At 39.5% G+C, this 13,608-nt stretch overlaps 1 long non-coding RNA gene across 4 annotated transcripts in view; it reads right to left on the bottom strand.

The window, feature by feature from the left end:
* LOC121012852 (uncharacterized) overlaps window positions 1-13,608 on the bottom strand; it is a 91,980-nt gene that overhangs the window by 40,018 nt on the left and 38,354 nt on the right. Inside the window, exons 1-3 of one of the 4 annotated variants that reach the window (XR_005782360.1) lie at window positions 6,082-6,240; window positions 1,858-2,078; window positions 727-858 (exon numbers count right to left, since the gene is read on the bottom strand). The exons of 2 other annotated variants lie outside the window; for them this stretch is intronic. This is a non-coding gene — a long non-coding RNA (uncharacterized LOC121012852). Of the gene's footprint in view, window positions 1-726; window positions 859-1,857; window positions 2,079-6,081; window positions 6,241-13,608 lie in introns of those variants that run through there. One more of the 4 variants, XR_005782359.1, reaches the window with a different exon arrangement.

Here is a 13,608-nt window from a genome sequence, read left to right on the forward strand (position 1 = left end):
TCTCTCTCTCTCTCTCTCTCTCTCTCTCTCTCTCTCTCTCTCTCTCTGCCCCTTCCCTGCTTATGTTCTCTCTCTCTCCAAAATAAATAAATAAACTTAAAAAAATGAAGTTTAGACTATTAAGACTCACTCCCATTCTTCACCCCTTCCTACATTCATACTCTTGTCATGTCTTCATTGTAGGAGGGTTTATAAGCCCTTTACTTTGAGCTTGAATGTATATTGTGGGCTAAACTGTGGCCTCTCTCCTGCCCCAACAAAAAAATTCATGTGTTGAAGTTCTAACTCCCAATATATTAGAATGTGACTTTATTTGGAGATAGGGTCTTTAAAGAGGTAATCAAGTTAAAATGATTGGGTGAGCCCTAATCTAATATGATTAGTATCCTTATAAAAAGGGGAAATTTGAAGACAGACATGTGAACAAGGAGAACACTTTGTGAGTATAAAGATGGTTTTCTGCAAGCCAAGGACAGAGGCCTGGAACAAACTTTTCCCTCACGGCCTTCAGAAGGAATCAACCCAAGCCAACACCTTGATTTGGCACTTTTGGCCTCCAGAACTGTGAGAAAATAAATTGCCATTGTTTTAAGATGCCTAGTCTCTGATACTTTGTTACAGAAGCCCTAGCAAACTAATATGCCACGTTACTTGCTCTGACCAGTGACGCATGGCTGCAAGTAGGTGTGAGCCAGTCCCCAGTTTAGACTTTAAAAAACTTCACACCTTTCCACTTGCTTTCTCATAGCTCTTCCAATGATATGTGAAAAATATGCTCCGAAGCTGTCCTGCTGGTATAAGGAGCATGAAAGACACTTGAAGCAGAGCCACTCCAGCCAAGCCCAACCTCCAGCTGACCTGCAGATACAGGCAACGATAAGTTATCTTTGTTAAGCCACTGAGTCATAGTTAATTGATTCAAAGTTTAAATTAAACATTAGATAAATTCTCCCAAATAAGACTGTTAATATCCAATACAAGACTATGACTTTTCTTTCCTACCTGTGTTTTGCTGAGTCCATGGAAAATTTAAGTCAACAACTCAAAACATTGCTCACCCCCTTCACCCCCACACCCATTCCTTTTCTCCTCCGGGGAAAATAGCAATGAAAGAGCACTTGAATGGGTTAAGAATCTACTTGCCTGATTTCTTTGAACTCAAGGGAGCAAAATTGCCCTGTAGACCCAGTCTTAATATTGGCAGCTACAAAGTTTACACCTCCTGGGGCGCCTGGGTGGCTCAGTTGATTAAGCATCTGACTTTGGCTCCGGTCATGATCTCTTGGTCCTTGAGTTTGAGCCCCACATTGGGCTCTGTGCTGACAGCTTAGAGCCTAGAGCCTGCTTTGGATTCTGTGTCTCCTTCTCTCTCTGCCCTTCCCGTGCTCATGCTCTGTCTCTGTCTCTCTTAAAAAATATATATTAAAATTTTTTTGCTTTTCAGTTTACACTTCTTCACCAATCTCACTTTATCAACCAGGTTGTTTCTTCTTCTTTTTTTCACCAGCTTTATGGATATATAATTGAAAAATAAAAATTGTATACAGTTAAGGGGTACAGCATGCTGATTTTGATAAGGGCTGTTTAAGAAATGTGTCTATAAAGAGGTATTTTGTTATTGTTAACTGAGTAATGCAATCCATTTAAAACACACGGAATTAGTAAATATTCTTTGAACAGATAGACAGTTGATTCTTAACCTTTCTAGTACTTTCAGTCTTCAGAATGTTGTCTAACCCTTTTGGTCTTAGTTTTTGCTGAATAGAATGAAATTAGACTAATCGGTGTGTTAGTTTTCTAGGGTAGCATGGTACCACAACTTGGGTGGCCTAACACAACACAAACGGATTGTCTCACAGTTCAGAAGTTTGGAAGTGCAAAATCAAGGTGTCAGCAGAGCCGTGCTCCTTCTGAAACTCTTAGAGATTCACTCTTGGGGTCTTTTGGCTTGCAGCTGCTTCAATCTCTGCCTCTGTCTTCACGGAGCTGCCTTCTCCCATGGATCTCTCTCCCCTTCTGGGAAGGACACCAATCATGTAGGATGAAGGGTCCACTACTGCAGCAGAACCTCATCTGACCTTTTATACAGAAGAATCAACCAGAAAATAGTTTAAAACAGAATGGCTGGGGCACCTGGGTGGCTCAGTCGGTTGAGCGTCCGACTTCGGCTCAGGTCATGATCTTACAGCTCTCAAGTTCGAGCCCCGCGTCAGGCTTTGTGCTGACAGCTCAGAGCCTGCTTTGGATTCTGTGTCTCCCTCTCTCTCTGCCCCTAACCCACTCGCATTCTGTCTCTGTCTCTCTCAAAAATAAATAAACATTTAACAACAACAACAACAAAACAGAACTGTCTTGTTGAAGAAACAGTAGGCAGCCCCTAAACCTGTCCTTCACCACCAGTTCCCCTTTCGAAACTCACATCTCCAGTGGCACCTCAGAAAGCCTGAATCATAGTCAGGCCAGTAAAATCACTGGCCTATGTAAACTCTGGCTTTGTATGAGTTTTCTCAGAAATATAAAATATTCTAGAAGAGTAAATTTTCTCTCAATAATTGTGTTCAGTAAACTTTTCCTATCAGAAAATCAAATTTCATGCCCCTAAAAACAGTTACTCTATAAGTGATTAATTTTTTTCTCAGAAACCACATTATCTTAATTTTTTTTCATCTAGTTTCTACATATACCTGTTTGATTTAACTGTGCAGAAAGAGTTAACCTAGCAGGCTTGGGATATTTAAACACCGCACCTCCCAAAGAAATAACTGGTCCCTGACCAGTTCCTGAGAGATGATGTCTAAGTCCTTGAAATATCCTGTCCGACAGAAGTGTCTGTATGGCTACAGCCTTGGCATTTGCTACACAATTGATGTTAACGGTGTGATTTATGGTGGGGGTTTTGCACCATGTTGAATCAGTATGACCTCTGGAGGGGCTGGAGACTGAACAGGGCCAGTCACATGGGGGCTCCATGTCTGTGTGATCAACCCTGGACACGAAGATTTAGTGAAGTCCCCTGCTTGCCAATACCCTGTGTATACAGCCATACATGATTACAAGGAGAATTAAGCGCTATTTACATGACTCTCCTGGCAAAGGTCAGCTGGAAGTTTATTCCAGGACTCTCCTCGACTCCACTCTTTGAACCGTTTGCCTTTGTTCACTTTAATCTGTATCCTTTGCCTATAGTGAACCATAACTATGAGTATACAGCTTTTCCAGGCTTTGTGAGTCCTTCTACAAATCATTGAACATGAGAGTGGTCTTGGGGACCCCTGAAGACATAACTCTTTAAGCAAATATATCTCATTGGGAAATGTAAGGCTGTAATTAGTAACTTCTCTGCAGAATATATATGTGTGATAATTTGACAGTGCTGTGCTGTACATTACATTTGTTTGTGTGTAACATGTATGTGAAAAGTTCCCAAGCTGCACGTAAGTGGTCATTGAAACCGGTGAGAGTTCAGGCCAGGCCCCGCATTCTTATAAAAGGGTATCAACATTACTACTGGCTCATCCTATCTTTACAGGGTGTGATCTGTCCTTAAGCAGTCACACAGAGAACTTGTCCTCCAAGCTCTTGCAAAACCAGAATGATGGCTGAAGCATTTACTAGCAATAAGACTCGAAGAAAATCCCATAACCTCTGATCCTTAGTCTCCTGTTTGTAAGCAGAAAAACAGTAAATAATCACACTGAATTATTGTCAAGCTTAACAAAGATAAGGTACATGTGACTGAATAAAAATAACAGAGGATGGCTCTTTGCCACTAACCTTGCTAAAGAGGGTCTTGTCTTTCTATCACATTTTCTTTCCCTTCCTTGTCTTCCAAGGAGGATTCTGCCTTTGCCAGGTTCATTATTTGGAATTTGATGTGCAGAATCAGAAAAGAGGGAAAAGATAGAAAGAGAAGAGGCACATAGACTAAGGCTGGGGAGTAAGTTTTTCAGGAAGACTTTTGGAAACATAGGTCTGACAGGTGCTGCAGAAGGGAAGAAAGTGGATGGGTGATAGAGGGTTTTTGGTTTTTTTTTTAATTTTTTTTTCAACGTTTATTTATTTTTGGGACAGAGAGAGACAGAACATGAACGGGGGAGGGGCAGAGAGAGAGGGAGACACAGAATCGGAAACAGGCTCCAGGCTCTGAGCCATCAGCCCAGAGCCCGACGCGGGGCTCGAACTCACGGACCGTGAGATCGTGACCTGGTTGAAGTCGGACGCTTAACCGACTGCGCCACCAGGCGCCCCAATAGAGGGTTTTTTTTTTTAAAGGAGTGTTGAATCTTCTTCATAATACTTGCAGATCACAGGTATAAACCTGAGAAAGCTCAAACAGTTTGCTGCCCAAGTTAAATAAAAACCGTAGAAATGATACAGAAGACTGCTTGAAGAATAGATGTCCAACCTTTCTGTCAGAACATATAAAACTTCATAATCTGGTACTTGTCTCATTCCTCAGAAATTCTTTCACTGAGTTCCACTTGAGCTGTATGTCCTTAACTCATATCATGGGGATAATAGACTCAAAACTGTATTGTACCTGGGGACATTTTTCAAACGTGATGTCATACTCCAGAAACTTCCCTCAGAACCTAGTACCAGAAAGATTAGTTTCTCTAAAGATCTAATCTGTTTCTCCCTTCTGACACTGATAAGCACATCATTATGGCTATCCTTACGATCAGAGTCAAATTTCTAGTCCAATTTTTACAATGTCCTAACCCTTAATATTTATTTGCATTTGAACTGCTTTCATCATCCTTGCATGATGACCAAATCATGTTGTTGGGAACAGAGAAGGATAATACCACCAGAACAGGAAGAGTTTGAGGTTGTTAGGAGAAGACATGGAAGTTAACAGACTTCCTTTATGTGTGTGTGTGGGAGAGGACATCAGTGGAAATAGCCTTAAGACAGGCAAAAGTAAATCAACATGCATTTAGCAGCTCCAATAAGCCAACAAGAATAGGGGAGTTTGATGGAGCTTTAAGAGTCAAGCTAAATGAAAGAAGCTTCTTATGAAACTTGACCCAGCTTAAAAGATCCGAGCAATAAAAACAAGCACAGTGTTATGGTTTTAGGATCTATGCAAAGAATTCAGTTCATAATCAGGTGGCTGCAAAGTGCACAGTTTTGATTTTTAAATACCAGTGGATTGAACCTTGGAGTCCCCCTGGAAAAGACTAAGTGTGCTTAAGGATTTAGAGAGGTTTAACCAGCTGGGGGTGAAAAAGTTTGCAACTGAACAATCTAGGCAGTTATGTCAAGTACTGTGCCATGCAGAGTACCCATAATTTATCTCTGTGATTATAATATCAACCCTAGAACTTGATTTTAAAAAAGAATCTTCTTGAACAGTTATAGACTCCAGGAGGCAACACAACGGGACTTTTCTTTGAAGGTCTTTTTGGTGGTTTCATGAACAAAGTCCAGCATGTTTGTGTCAGACGCATAGAATCACACCCAAGAAGAACCTTACAAATCATCTAGCCCTACTCCCTCATTCTACAGGTTTAAAACTAAAATTCACAAAGGCCAGAATCAGGCAGTTCAGCTAATGGCAAAAAGCTGAGGCCTTTCCTTTGGATTCCAGCACAAACTCCCTGTTCTGTGAGAACAACATCAGTCTATATTCTGCCCAAAATGTTACCAATGCAAGCTCTACAGATAAATTTGAAGCTATTTCTGGCTCAGAAACAAAGACTTACAGCTCTACTCTTCCTCATAGGGTACAACAGGTCACATTTGCCTTATTGTCTTATAAATTATTCCTATTTTAACTCATCTAGCTTTCAGATTCCAGTATAATTTGCATATTCCATAAAATTCCCAAGTGACTACTGAGCATATGTGTTGACAATGTAGACAAATTTCATCTTATTACTTGTTACTACATGTCTTTCTTTATGAATCTCCTCTGTCTTTTATGACTCAAGACTTCCTTTCTAAATCTCCCTGGACCAATATGCCTCTATTTTCACTAAGGTTTGGTTAGCTCTTTCAAATTCAAAAATACAATCTGTAAGTATAAGTCTTTTCTTCAGCAGGATAGTCATACTTTGTAGTGTCTTGGTAACTTACAATTTCCCTTCAGTGTCCTTCATCCCAGGATATTTAGAGAAAGTCTTATTTGTCCTTATTTTCATTCCATAAGTATCTCTGCTTCCTAGGAGCATCTTCAAGTTCAAGGAAAGAAACAAAACAGAACCAAAGTTGTATTAAAGTACAGCAGGTACATTTTCAGGATCATTATGGATCCTTGGTTTGCTTAGAAATTCTGCGCACTCTAGGGGCACCTGGGTGGCTCAGCCGGTTAAGCGTCCGACTTCAGCTCAGGTCATGATCTCACGGCTTGTGAGTTCGAGCCCCGTGTCAGGCTCTGTGCTGACAGCTCAGAGCCTGAAGCCTCTTCAGATCCTGTGTCTTCTCTCTCTCTCTGCCCCTCCCCCACTCACACTCTGTCTCTCTCTCTCAAAAATAAATAAACATTAAAAAATAAAAATTAAAAAAAAGAAATTCTGGGCACTCATGTTTTTTAATAACACAAAGTCATCATTATCATATTTTCTATTTTTCCTATGGTCCTATGACCTATTATTTTTCTTTATGTTTTACAAATGGGACTTTTTGCTGTATCCCATATAACTGACACAGAAGCAAATTCACAAAGAATGATAAATATTTTTTGCAATGACGTGTTAGTCAAAGCAAGTAGTTAATTTTGTCAGACGAACTCTAAAACTATGGGAGACATTGTGCAATAATTAAATTCACATAGTCTTAGATGAACTCAAATCTGCAAACTTTGAGAAAACACAGAGCAGTGAGTAGGAATTCCTCAGAATGGTTCTTATCTCTTCCATTTAGTAGGTTCTCTCTATGAACTACACTAACAATTTTTTTAAGTTTATTTATTTATTTTTTATAAATTTTTTTTAACGTTTATTTATTTTTGAGACAGAGAGAGACAGAGCATGAACAGGGGAGGGGCAGAGAGAGAGGGAGACACAGAATCTGAAACAGGCTCCAGGCTCTGAGCAGTCAGCACAGAGCCTGATGCAGGGCTTGAACTCACGGACCGCGAGATCATGACCTGAGCCGAAGTCAGACGCTTAACCGACCGAGCCACCCAGGCGCCCCTAAGTTTATTTATTTTTGAGACAGACAGAAAGAGAGAAGGGGAGGGTCAGAGAGAGACAGGGAGAGAGAGAGAATCCCAGGCAGGCTCCACACCATCAGCATGGAGCCTGATGTGGGACTCGAACCCATGAACTGTCAGATCATGACCTGAGCTGCAACCAAGAGTGGGACCCTTAACCGACTGAGCCACGCAGGCACCATTCTATGAACTTTTATTATAACATATAAAACTATTAGATTCAATTTTTCATTTCAATCCCTCACTCTCTAGATTAGTCACCATTTGGAATTCACTAACACTAAAATTTGGAATATTCCTTTATCATCAAAAGGTTTCTACATCTGCTACCTCCTATTAAATCCCTTCACAAGCCTTAGAAAAGATCAAACTCATCATTAGGGTAAATATCAAGGGCATGATTTTAAGGCATCTTCAGAATTCTTCCTGGAGCATTTCAGGGACACTTGCCTCAGGGAAACATGTTCTGACGTCCAGCCAGAGTAGCCACAACCCAAATAGTCCTGGAGTTATTTTAGTGCTCTGTGATATTTTCATCCCTATGCTTTGTCCTCCTTTCCTGTAGTATCACTTTCAGGATTATACTTCATACATAAAGAATGAAACAGGAAAGTGACAAGGAAAAATAAATATTAAAAGAGTAGGACCAAAAAGATGGTCAAAAGCTTGTTGCTTACTTATTTTTCTACTCAGAAAACATCTTTTTCTCTCTATATATGTACATACAGACACACATATGAATACATATACACACATATGAACTAAAAACCTATATGTAATTAAACTACACTTTCTTATTTTATTTTATTTATTTTTTAATGTTTTTATTTTATTTTTGAGAGAGACAGAACACGAGCAGGGCAGGGGCAGAGGGAGACACAGAATCCGAAGCAGGCTCCAGGCTCTGAGCTGTCAGCACAGAGCCCAATGCAGGGCTCGAACTCACAAACCGTGAGATCATGACCTGAGCCAAAGTTGGATGCTTAACCGACTGAGCTGCCCAGGTGCCTCTAAACTGCACTTTCATGTTACTGTATTTTCTGAATATCATTGGTTTACGTATATCTATATCTATATCTATCTATCTATCTATATGAGCTTTTGAAACAATGAACTTCAATTTATTTTGCCAATTTATACATTATGTGTTAACTTGCATATTAATAGCTAACAATCGGCTTCCTTTTCTCCACATCCAGAATATATGTAATTTTACAAATACAAGATCATATCTCACATACTGTGTGGCAGCACAGCCTAGCACTTTGCACACACTCAACCGCCAGTCACTATTATGATTATTTATTCCTTCCCAGACTGGGAGAGATGTTGACCAGCATGATAAAAACAGTGGCTTACATCTTTGGAATGTTTGCTATGTGCTACGATGAAATTTACAGATGAGATAAAGTAAGTCACCTGTCCAGGGTCGCCACAGCAAGAAAGTGACCTGCGGCTACAACCCTCAAAGGGTGTACTTTTAATGCCTGTTTTATTCTTGACTGAAAACCAGAAAACCAGATATTCTTTTTCTTTTTTTCTTTCTTTTCTTTTTTTTTTTTTCTGGCTCACACCATGCACAAACACCACCCATTTCCTTTAAAATGCTCTCTCCCTGCACACCAGGAATATTTTGAAAAATCTTCTGCCCTAAATTTTTCCTCTCCTTCCACTCTGGGTTTCTGTGTCTTCCCACACACAGAAAGGGAGCATACCATTACTCTTTGGGAAATTAAGATTCTAAAATCTCTTTCTCCTCTTGACAATTTCTCACATGGATTCTGAATATTCATAATCTCACATACAAAAATGACAAAAAATTTTTTTGAGTAAAATCCTGTATCAGTTATATGAACCACATCTTAAGCTCTTATTAGTCTTCTTTTAATATTTATTTTACTCTATTTCAGTAATATATCCAAATACATCATCATTGTCTTTGGTGATATTTTCATGTACTCCAGGCCTCCTCCCAGTTCAAGAAAAATTTCAATTTTTCCTCAAATGAGACTTCCTACCTGATAGAATTTTTAAATTTCGTTGGCTACCTATAATATTTGTAGACTAAATTTTCCTACACTATTTTCTAGGCCTGTCATATTCTCCCATGCTCTTGTAATTAAACGTATTATCCGTGATGGGACACACTGCTCTGTCTGGATCACTTTTCTTAGTTGTTTGATTACTGCTCTTCACAGCCTCCAGAAGTATGTTTAGTTCATCTGTAGTATTAACTAATTTAGAGCTTGTCTAACATTGTTACAGCTAACTACTTTTCTGCAATCCTTGTTTTCACTTTCATTATTTCTCAAGAATAGTGAGTATTAGCTCATTTACATGCACAGGTAAAGTCATCAGTAATTACTTCCGGTACCATGGGTTCCATCTCTAGGTTGACTCTCTTTTCCCCTTTGATGGCGTAATGCTTACTTGTTCACAGGGCATGGAGTTTTGAACATGCCCCATTGTTTTTGGAACTTTGATTCTTGAATTCTGCCATTTTCTCTTTTTATCTGACACTTTTTTTTTCTTCTGGTGCTATGATGTTATTTCCTCCACAGTACCATCTTTCTAGAATGTCATAGGCTTGTATTACCAAATACAGTAATGTCTTTTTATAGTCATGCTGGATTTTTTTCTTGTTAACCTCTTAGGATGATCATTGAACAGTATATTAAAATAGATGGACACATTATTTTTAAAGTATTTTTTAGTCCTCCAACAGGATTTTCCTGGTGCTTAAGGTTTGGACATGAAATGATAATGGCCTATAACATAAGATAATTCATGTTTATCGATCTCTTCAGGTAGGATTTCCAAGTAAATTAGAGGCAATTCTTTTTCAACCTAGCAATTTTTCTTAGCTGGAGCTCAGTACATCTACCTTCCCTTGCCTTGATGCTGGGAGTTGTAGTTACAGAGGGTGAGTGATATTCCTGAACCAGTCAGAGCTCAATCTTTAACTTTGCCAGTGGTGCATCTTCAACCCCCAGCCACCTGGCCATGTAAGCAGGGTGGCTGAAATGTCTTTTCTCACTGACTGGGTTTCCTCTTCATTCAAACTATAGCAAACAACTGGGGTAACTATAAAATATAGACCCTGTTCTAGAGGATAAAATGGGCCACGCGCAAGGTTTGATTTGTTTTTAATGGTTTATTTTGTCTTTCACAAAAAGACTTCTGCCTCTTTCTCCTCCAAGCAGATACAGTGACAAGTCTGCCCAAGACCCCAGACCATTGTGCCCTTCCACACCTGCTTCCCAAAGTAATGTAAACTCCCACATCTCTAGTTCAAGAGGTCTTTATATTTCCATAACTGAAAAGTCTCTATCTCCATAAAAAACAGTTTGCTTGGAAGCTGTACTGGAGTTTCCATCTTCCACCTAGTAAAATCTTCTTGCGGTTTTTAAATAATGAAGTTTGAGAGATTAGGGATATTATACTCTGCTGTCTTGCCCCTAGCTTTTTTCAAAATTCATGGGAACTGGGAAAACTGATGCAACTTCTCATAGTCCCTGGAATGTGGTACTATGCACTACTGCACCCATGTATTTTTCATCCCCATTCAACAAATGTCTGCTGAGTGATTTCTCTGTATGTGGCTCTCTCTGGGATCCATCAATGAACAACCAAGACAAAAACTCCTCCCCTCATCCAGTGATGGAAGGAATACCCACCCCAAATAAAATGATTAAGTTAAATACATATTATAGATAGGTACAAGCTCTAAGGGGAAATATTAAAGAGGAAAGGGAGATGGGGAGGTCAGGTGGCGATGGTTCTGAGACATCCCACAAAGCCTTAAAAGAAGAAAGAAGGGAACAGCAAGGTCAGGCCTTGAGGCAGAGCATGCCTGGCAAGGGGGCCAGAGAAAAGAACCCAGCATTTACAGTACTTTAGATCTCCCGTGACTAATATTTTCTTCAAATCAAGAAAAATGTAAGACTAAAGTACAGTAAAAGATTTCACATGTTCTTACGTTTTTCCTGACTCTTGGAGCACCTGGGTGGCTCAGACGGCTAAGCATCCAACTTCAGCTCAAGTCATGATCTCACGTGTTCCTGGGTTTGAGCCCCACATTGGGCTCTGCCCTTGCTGCTGGGGATCCTCACTCCGGCCTCTCTCTCTCTGCCCCTTTCCCACTCATGGTTTCTCTCTCTCTCTCTCTTTCTCAAACTTAATTAATTAATTAATTTAAAAAAAGTTTTCCTGACTCTTGATTGTATCTGAGATCACTGAGCTGTCTTAACTCCTTAGCACACAGAGGGCCTTAAAAGATTTCTTCAACTTTTTCTGCAGCTTAGGCCAGTTTTTCTAAAAGCATCCACTTTGGATCTGTTTCTTCTAAATGTGTGGACTATAATAAAACACTTTTTGGATATATTTGGGTTTTCTTATCCCCCCTCTCCCTGCTCCCCTGCTGTGATCTTAATTGCTTAGAGGTGACATCTCACTGACAGCTGCAAGGCTGCAGACCCCATGCCAATCTCACCAAAATGAAATCATTCAGCACCTGAGGGGACTGTGGCCGTCTGGACTCTTCAGTTCTGGCTGAGAAATGCGTGCCCTACTTTGATGGTCTGAACCACAGGGGAAGAAGCTAACCTAGAGGAGTTTCTCTTTCTCTCCTTCCTCACCTCTGAGGTTGGCTTAGCACCACGAAGGGGCCTACAGACCCTGCCCCCATACTTCTGAGCCTGGAAATTCTGTGAAATCAAATCAGCATGAAAGGCCAGGGGACTTAGAGTCACAGTAGAATGAGGTGGAGGTGAACACTCAAAGTCCAGCGCGTACATGGGCCAAATTGGATGAGTGGGGTCCACAGCAAACTTGTGAGCTTGCATACTTTAGGAAAAAGCCAGTTCTCAGATCTAGCCGGTTGGTGCCCTATGGCAAAAAACCGCAGAGCTGCCAAATCGGATTTTTAAAGAAAAGACAGAAATCCCAGGACTTGTATGAAATGTTCTCATGCTTTAATGTTGGCAACTGGTAATAAAAATAAATAAATAAATAAATAAATAAATAAATAAATAAATAAAATAAAATGCGGGACAATCTTGGATCCCATCAGCCATTTTTGTCTGTTTCATGGGGTTCATGGTAGACTGAAATTCAAAAACAAGAGGTGGAACAAGGAGAGTAAATAATTTCCAAATTGCATGCCAATTCTGATTTATTAGTTGTGGCCATTTCTGGGTCAGCAGGAAAAGTACTGTGTTACATTATCAGTGTTGAACGATGGTGCATAACACATATATCTGCCATTCTTGAGGAAGACTATCCCCATGACGGTCAGTGTTAATGGTGATAGAATAAATGTTTTCAGCTGCCCTACTTCCTTAACTCTTTAATTTAGGCATGTTTCTCTCAAGTTCTCCCAGAGCCTGGGAAAACAGAGTGCTGACACAAACATGAGAGTCCTGCCAAGGATCAGGTGCCTTTGTTCATAATTCACGATGCACAAATCAAGCTAACACAGCACTGAAGAAGGAGGGCAATCAATTTGATCTATCAGTAGAACACCTAAGATATCATTTATTCAGAGTGCTTGTGATGGAAAACTATCAGAACAGAGTTTCACTACTCTAGACCAATCAGGTGTCAGATTACTGAATGTTTTAATCCCTGCTGATCTTCTAGCTAATTTTAATTTACCAAAATGAGTTACTCTTTAGAATTAGAATGGTCTTTAATACAAAGTCCAGATACTTTTATTTTAAAGAGAAACAATAAAACCCAACACTGGAAAGCAACATAAAGACAATTATTTTTAGTGCTTTAATCCTTGACTGGGAGACTGAAACCAACAAAGTAATTGAAAAACTTTATCCTCCAGGAGGTAAGGGCATTTGAGTGTCTAGAAATATATTTTTAAACATACATCCATTTATTTTCAACTCCAGAAGGAATTTCTTTATAGAAAAACAGTAGCAAATCTCTCAGATAGGTTCTTATCTGTTAATTCGCTCAGCTTTCCTTCTAATACATCCTCTACCAAAATTCTATTCAAAATAAGAGAACGTCCACAAATTCCATTTCCAATAATTGTGTACTCAGTACCAAAATAAACTCCTTGAGTAAATTGAGTAGGTGGTAATGGCCTATATGATGAAGGAGTTGGGTGTAACAAATCCCCTTCCCAACCCCCAAATCTCTTTCCCATCAACATGCTGTCAAGGCCTGAAATTCATTGATCAGAATCTTTCTGAATATGTTTTAACAATTCCTTATTACCATATTTATTATTATTATTATTATTATTATTATTTTGTAGACGTGAGAATTACAATATTATTTAATCTGGAATATTAAAATTTCAAAATTTCAAAATTTCAGTGTTTTTGAGACTATAAGGAAAAATTTGGGCTTCCATGGAAAATTGTGCTTTGTCTATAGCATACTCTTCCACTTTTTGGGTTCTGAGTCTAGGGGAGATTTATTTCCAATTT

Source organism: Herpailurus yagouaroundi, unplaced genomic scaffold, assembly GCF_014898765.1.
Source record: "Herpailurus yagouaroundi ecotype Mexico unplaced genomic scaffold, PumYag 197, whole genome shotgun sequence".
Lineage (NCBI taxonomy): Eukaryota > Metazoa > Chordata > Mammalia > Carnivora > Felidae > Herpailurus > Herpailurus yagouaroundi.